At 38.6% G+C, this 8,024-nt stretch overlaps 1 pseudogene; it reads left to right on the forward strand.

Moving 5' to 3' along the window:
* The first annotated feature begins 4,595 nt into the window (after nt 1-4,595).
* On the forward strand, nt 4,596-6,903 carry LOC129556630 (17S U2 SnRNP complex component HTATSF1 pseudogene; annotated as a pseudogene).
* The last annotated feature ends 1,121 nt before the right edge of the window (nt 6,904-8,024 follow it).

The raw sequence follows: 8,024 nt of genomic DNA on the forward strand, positions 1-8,024 counted from the left end.
CCATCGAGTCTGTGATGCCATCCAGCCATCTCATTCTCTGTCGTCCCCTTCTCCTTCCACCCCCAATCTCCCCCAGCATCAGAGTCTTTTCTAGTGAGTCAACTCATCGCATGAGGTGGCCAAAGTATTGGAGTTTCAGCTTTAGCATCAGTCCTTCCAATGAACACCCAGGACTTATCTCCTTTAGAATGGACTGGTTGGATGTCCTTCAAGTCCAAGGGACTCTCAAGAGTCTTCTCCAACACCACAGACTCTTTAATAATAAGTTTCTTCACATGTCCCGGTTACTAACTTGGATCAAAGTAATAAGTAGAATCTTTATAATTCAAGACTATTGATACAGATACTAAGGAACAATGGAGAATTTACTTGAAATGTAAAAATTAAGAAAAAGACTGACAGGCAAACTAAGCAATGTTTAACATCTACACTAATGGTTTTAACCTTTTGAATATAGTAAGTAGCTTTTCAAAATTTTATTTTTGGCCTCATATTTCCGTTGTCTAAGAAATAATGATAATGTTGAAATATCATACTAAACTAACTTATTAAAAATCTAGATATGAATATTTTAATAATCTGATGAATAACTGCACAGTTTACTCCTGTCTTTCTTGTGTTAATGCCTTATACTGAAACAATTTTGTGATGATAATATGGTCTATAATATGGTTGGATGGTATCACCTACTCTATGGACATAAGTTTGATAGGCTCCGGGAGTTGGTGATGGACAGGGAAGACTGGTGTGCTTCAGTCCATGGGGTCGCAAAGAGTTGGACACGACTGAGTGACTGAACTGAACTGAATATTGTCTATTATCTGACAATTTAGAATGTTATTAATATAAAAAATTTACAATTTATTTATTACATGTTTATCTCTGTATCTATAGACCTAGGAAATTTAAAATAATGTATATATACTTGAAGAAGCATAATTTTGCAATTCATTTTTCTATACATAAAAAGTCAAAAGTGGATAAGAAGACGGTGATATCAGCTTCTATAATGCGACATATACCATCTCTTTGGGTCTGAAGACCAGCTTGAATTTGGAATTAGGAAAAGGGATGGTATACATCCCCTCACTCACACACAAACACACACATAGTTGAGTGATATAGAGTCGAGGAGATAAGTAACATCCTGCATCAAAGAGCTCCTGTGAATCAATGGACATACCAAAGTTTCATTGTCCTGTTCGCTACATGCTCTGAATTAAAAGTCTATTCTGGTTCTGCCTAACATCATTAAGAATATGACTTCAAAGTTTCAAACTGTTTCCAAGTAATTTAATTGAGTCCCAGAACAAACTAAAGAAAACTTAAAGGAATATAAAAATATTCACAACCCAACAAGAGAAAATTCAGTTTTTTGCATCTAATAAAATGTTACATGCATGCAAATAAGCTTGAAAATATAACCCATAATGAGGATTACAAAAATCAATAGAATAGATCCAGAATTAACACAGAAATTAGAATTAGTAAATAAGGATATTAAAAGATAATGTAACTATTTTAAATGTGTTCAAAATGGCAGAGAAGTATAGATTTATTACACGAAGTAGTGAAATAGATATTTTTAAAATAACCAAATTGAAATTCTATGGATGAAAAATATAGTTTCTAAGATGACAAATGCACAGAAATTTATTGGCAGCAGATTAGATATTGTAGTCCAATTAGTTAATGTGAAAACAAAATAAATGATCAAATTTGGAACTGGGAATAAAAAAATAGAATTGAAAAAATGTTCTAGTGTACTTTGGGAAATTTTAAGTAGACTGAAATACTTAAATGTACTTAAATGTTTCAAATATAATTGGAGCCCCTGAAGAATTGCAATGAGAAAGAAAGATAACAACAAAAAAATTGAAATAACATTGTCTAAGAATTTTCCAAATGGGTAAGAACTATAAATTTATAGAACCAAGAATATTAATAAAACTCCAACACAAAAATGTTGAAGAAAACTATTACCAAGGTAATTCAAAATCAAATTGCTTAAATGAATGATGAAGAGAATATGTTAAAGGTAGCCAGAAGATAAAGACAAACTACATCAAAGGGAACAAAGATGAGGATCAAAGCAGAACTCTCCTCAGAAACATTGCAAGGCTGAAAACACATTTAAAATGTTGATAGAAAACAAAAAATGGGCTACTTGTATCCTACACCCAGAGATAGTATCTTTCAAATACAAAGGTAAAAGGAAAGCCTCTTCAGCATACAAATCTTGAAAGAATTACTGAAGTGAACACCTGCACAAGGAAGGTTAGGAAGAGAAATGATACCAGATCAACATCTGATGCAGATACATGAAGTGTAGCACAAGTCAGAAATATGTGGAAACATATAAACTATTTATTATTCTTATTGTTTAAATGTCTTTAAAATGCAATTGACAGTTAAGCAAAAGTAATACAGTGCACAGTGGAATTTGTAATATATCCAATACTGAAATGCATACACCAATGATACAATAATGTAAACACATTACTAGTGCAAAGTTCTTACTCTAGAGTTTAGGTAGTACAATTAATTGAAGGTAAACTAAAAAGTTTAAGATTTTGTGGTAGACAAAATTCCAAGATGGCATCCAAGTTTCCTATCCTTCATTGTATGTGTTCTATAAAATCTCTTCTTTCTGAGTATAGGCAGGACCTATCAATATGATGGATAGTCTTCTCTTGAATGGGCTATGTATGTGGAATTGGTTACTGAGTAGCCATGCCCCTGATTCCAGTACACTATATAACTCCTCTGAGTAAAGAGGAATAAGATTCTCCTTTGACTCTGAAGAAGAAAGCTGCCATGTTGTAAGAAGGATTGTGGCTAGGACCAAAGTGTGGTCTCCAGATGCTGACAGAAACCTCACACTATCAAGAAAGTAGAGCTTTCGAGGCAAATGTAACTGAATTCTGTAAAAAAACTAAATAAGTTTGAAGAGGACCTATGTTCCAGAGGAGAATTCAGTCTGGATAACCCCATCTGGACCCTAAGAAGAGAACCCAGTTATACCACACCCAGATTTCTAGCCTCCAGAAAGTGCAAGATAATACATTGATGTTGTTTTAGGCAGTGAAGTTTGTGGTATATAGAAATAGGAAGCTGCCATAACAATTACCTAGCAATGTTTTACAGAGAAGGCAATGGCAACCCACTCCAGTACTCTTGCCTGAAAAATCCCAAGGGCGGAGAAGCCTGGTAGGCTGAAGTCCATGGGGTCTTTAAAAGTCGGACACGACTGAGTGACTTCACTTTCACTTTTCACTTTCATGCATTGGAGAAGGAAATGGCAACCCACTCCAGTGTTCTTGCCTGGAGAATCCCAGGGACAGGGGAGCCTGGTGGGCTGCCGTCTATGGTGTCGCACAGAGCTGGACATGACTGAAGCGACTTAGCCGCAGCAGCAGCAGCAATGTCTTAAGTGGAACTGAAAGCAGGCAGAAGGTACATACTGAAAGAAATTTGAGAAGCAGAATAGACTAAATCTAAATTGCATTGTATATACTGTTGGTAGAAATATGAACCTTAAAGATGCTGTTGGTTAGGGGTGAAGAGAAATGAGCAATCCATTATTAGAGACTTGAGGAAGATAGGATCCTTGTGATGTAGTGATGGAGACCTTAGTGAAAATATGTCCTGCAATTATGTGGAAAGCAGAACGTGTATACAATGGACTTAGATAATTAGTTGAGAGAGTTTTCAAGTTTAGTGTTAAAGATGCATGATTTATTCCTGCTGCTTGTAATAAAATGTGAGAGTAGAGAAATAAACTGATGGAATAACCTTTAAACAAAATAGAACCAGGACTGGGTAATTTTGAAAAGTTTCAATGTCCCAGATGATGTTTTAAGGCAAAAATGGTGCTAAAAGGGGCAGAGAGGGAAAAAAACAAAAACTGAGTTTGTTATTATGCTTTTTTTGCTACTATATAACATTAGTTCAAAACTTCAGAGTATTTAATCAAAGTGCCCCTTCAGGAGATTAAGGGTGAAATTCACAGATTTTCTCAACCAAACCTGAGGGCTCTAGGAAGCTTCAGCATATTTTATCTCAGCCATTTCATTTGTTTTTAGTAAAAATGTATATATTTAAGGTGTACAACATTTTATATATTAATGCTATAGTAATCCAAACAGCATAGAATGAGTATAAAAATGGACACATAGATCAATGGAATAGAATAGACAGCCTCTGAATAAAAGGAAGCATATAAGTTCAATTAATTTTTGAGAAATGATTGTCTTAAAGTTATCTGTGGGTGTGGATTTTCTCTAATGTGAAGAATCTCAATAAAATGCAAGCAAAACACACAAGGTTCTTGAGAAAATTATATTGACAGAAACACTGTTAGCTTGAAGTGAAAGAATATAAAATACAAAAGCCTGGGCAGTGGAGGAGCCGGGGGCGGTGCAGCGGGGCGAGTGGCCTTGACTTCCCGGGGGCTGCTGGGCTGCCATGGGGAGGCGGGCCGGGGGCGGTGGGGAGCAGGCTGAGTGTGGCCAACCTCCTTTTCTCTGTTCCCCTCCAGCATCAGCTCAGCCTCTTCATTGGACCAGACCTTGCCTCTAGGCTAAGTGGGCAACATGAGCGGCAACAACTTGGATGTGAACGACGAGTTTGATGAGATGTTGCAAATGCAAGAGTTGTACGGAGACACCAAGGACGATGTCACCGAGAAAGATCCCAGTGGAGAAACCGATTCTTTCGGGCAGCAGCCTACTGACACCCCGTATGAGTGGGACCTAGACAAGAAGGCTTGGTTCCCCAAGGTCACTGAAGATTTCATTGCTACATATCAGGCCAATTATGGCTTTTCTAACGATGGTGCATCTAGTGCTACTGCAGGTGTCCAAGGTGTCAGTGCTCGGACTGCAGAAGAACCTCCGCAAAGACAACCCCCTGAACCCAGTGATCTGAAAAAGAAGGGAGAAAAGAGAAAGGCTGAATCAGGATGGTTTCATCTTGATGAAGACAGAAATACAAATGTTTATGTGTCTGGTTTGCCTCCAGGTATTACAGTGGATGAATTTATACAGCTCATGTCGAAGTTTGGCATCATTGTGAGAGATCCTCAAACAGAAGAATTTAAGGTCAAGCTTTACAAAGATAATCAAGGAAATCTTAAAGGAGATGGACTTTGCTGTTATTTGAAGAGAGAATCTGTGGATCTGGCATTAAAACTTTTGGATGAAGATGAAATTAGAGGCTACAAATTACATGTGGAGGTGGCAAAATTTCAGTTGAAAGGAGAATATGATGCCTCAAAGAAGAAGAAGTGCAAAGACTACAAGAAAAAGCTGTCTATGCAACAAAAGCAGTTGGATTGGAGACCTGAGAGACGAACTGGCCCATCCCGAATGCACCGTGAGCGAGTTGTCATCATCAAAAACATGTTTCGTCCAGTGGATTTTGAGGATGATCCACTGGTGTTGAATGAAATCAGAGAAGACCTTCGAGTAGAGTGTTCAAAGTTTGGGCAAATTAGGAAGCTCCTTCTCTTTGATAGACACCCCGATGGTGTGGCCTCTGTGTCCTTTAGGGATCCAGAGGAAGCTGATTATTGTATTCAAGCCCTCAATGGAAGGTGGTTTGGTGGGCATCAAATCACTGCCGAAGCGTGGGATGGAACTACGGATTATCAGGTGGAGGAGACCACAAGAGAAACGGAGGAAAGGCTGAGAGGATGGGAGGCTTTCCTCAATGCTCCTGAGGGCAACAGAGGCCTGCAGCGTTCAAATTCCATCTGTGCTCCAGAAAGGGCAGGGCCTTCTAGAGTTAGGCATTTTTCTGAGCACCCTGGCGCATTTCAAACAAATGTTCAAGCAACCGCAACTGAAATGGCATTTGAAGAACCTATAGATGAAAAGAAGTTTGAAAAAATGGAAGATGGGGGAGAAGTTGAAGAAGCTGCTTCTGAAAAAGATGCTAAAGAAAGTGGCCCTGAAAAAGAAGCTGAAGGTCCCCAAGAAGAATCTGAAGAGAGCTGCCTTGAAAGAGAGTCTAAGGAAGGCTGTCCCAAAAGAGAACATGAAGAAGACTTCCCCGAGAGAGAGTCTGGAGAAGGCAGCCCTGAGAAAGAGAGTGAAGAGGGTAATCCTAACAAAGAGTCAAAAGAGACTGTCCCTGAAAGAGGATCCAAAAAGAAGAAACTCAAAATGGATCCTGACAAGAACGGCTGTGAGAAGGAGTCTGAAGAAGGGGGCCCCGGCAAGGAGTCTGAGGGGGAGGCCAGTCCCCAAAATGTGGCTTCTGAAGATGACGACTCAGAACAGGAGTCTGAAGACTGCTCGGAAAAGCAGTTTGAAGATGGCTCTGAAACACAGTTAGAAGAAAATGGCCTTGAGAAAGGTTTTGGGGAAGATGCCCCTGACAAGGGATTTAATGAAGACATTCTGGAAAAAGAGGAAAATGAGTTTGAAAAATCAGAATTCAAAGATGACAGCTCTGAAAAAGTGTTTGATGAAGAAGGCTATGAGAAAGAGCTTGACGAAGAGTCAGATGAAAAGGAAGAAGAGGAAGATGCATATGAAAAGGTATTTGATGATGAGTCAGATGAGAAAGAGGACGAAGAAGATGCAGAAGGAAAGGAACTTGAAGATGCTGATGGAAAAGGACGAAGATGGTGCAGATGAAAAGGTATTTGAAGATTCGGATGGAAAAGAAGATGAAGAAGATGGAGATGTAAAGGAAGATGAAGACATAGATGAAAAGGTGTTTGAAGATGATGATTCCAACGAAAAGTTGTTTGATGATGATTCCAGTGACAAATTTTTTGAATATTCTGATGAGAGAGGGACTGTGGGTGGTTTAGGAAATGTTAAGGAGGAAGGGCCCTTGTCCACAGGCAGCAGCTTTGTTCTCAGTAGTGATGATGATGATGACACTATTTAGTCCCTTAAACTTGCTTTTTAGGGAGATTCCATCTCCATTTTGCCTCTGCTGCAAGGTAATTACTCGTAGTGTTACATGAACATGTGCATAGAGGTAGGATGCCATCTGATTAATGCAGTGAAGTGTTCACAGTTACCTGTACCTAATGATTTTAAATATGTGTTCATTGGCTGTTCAGTTCAAACTCCGTAGCATAATGCAAGTTAACTTGCTCCTTGTCCTTTGTCAGATTTGTTAAGTGCATGGAAAATAACATTTTTTAAAGTATTCTGATTGAAGTTTGTGACATTCAGAAATAAAGAAAGTTGTTGATATGCAGAAACGGAAAAAAAAAGCAAAAGCCTGTCAGACATTCCAGTTTATTGAAAACACATTCTAACTTTACTTTTGCAAATAAAGACATCATAAAGGATGGAGTCAAGAGCTAATGAAACATTATTTCCAGGCTTTAAAACCTAATTAATAAAGAGCCAATTTTCCACCATTTATTTGGACAGCTTCAGGTAGATAGCTTGTTTCTTCAGGTTCACAGTTCCACAGAGTGAGAACTTGTAATATATCAACTACACTATATCAGTTCACAGCCTGGAGTTTACCCACACCTGGAACTTATTTAGATTTTGGACTTTGTTCTTATGACATGATGAGATTTGGTTGCATAGAAGGAGATTATAAGGGCTTTGGGCTGATGCTGTACAGAATTCTACTCCTGAGAACTTTGGAAAGAGATGGCAGTACTTTGCATTTTAGTGAGAGACTCTATGGGTCCACACATTAAGCTGTGGTATGCAGAACTCTAAGGTGGTCCCCAAGATTTCTAGCCCCTAATGTATGCACCTTGTTCAATGAGTTTCTCTTGAGGGTGGTCAGGACCTATGAATATGATGGGACTGTGGCTCACTTCATTCCTTTACCTTGTGTAGCAAAGGTGATGAGATAGTTGTTCCCATGATTAAATGATGTTATATGACATCTTCATAGCAAACTGAAATGGGAGTCGCCTGCTGGCTCACAAGAAATAACCTTCCTTATGATAGGGTCATCTGGCTATGTAGTGAAGGCAGCTTTTGGTAGCTGAGAGAAACCTAGAATGACTGCTGGCAAGAAAATACCTCAGTTCT

The sequence above is a fragment of the Moschus berezovskii genome, chromosome 13 (genome assembly GCF_049115385.1).
Source record: "Moschus berezovskii isolate FMDL1 chromosome 13, NW_MosBer_1.0, whole genome shotgun sequence".
Taxonomy (NCBI): Eukaryota; Metazoa; Chordata; class Mammalia; order Artiodactyla; family Moschidae; genus Moschus; species Moschus berezovskii.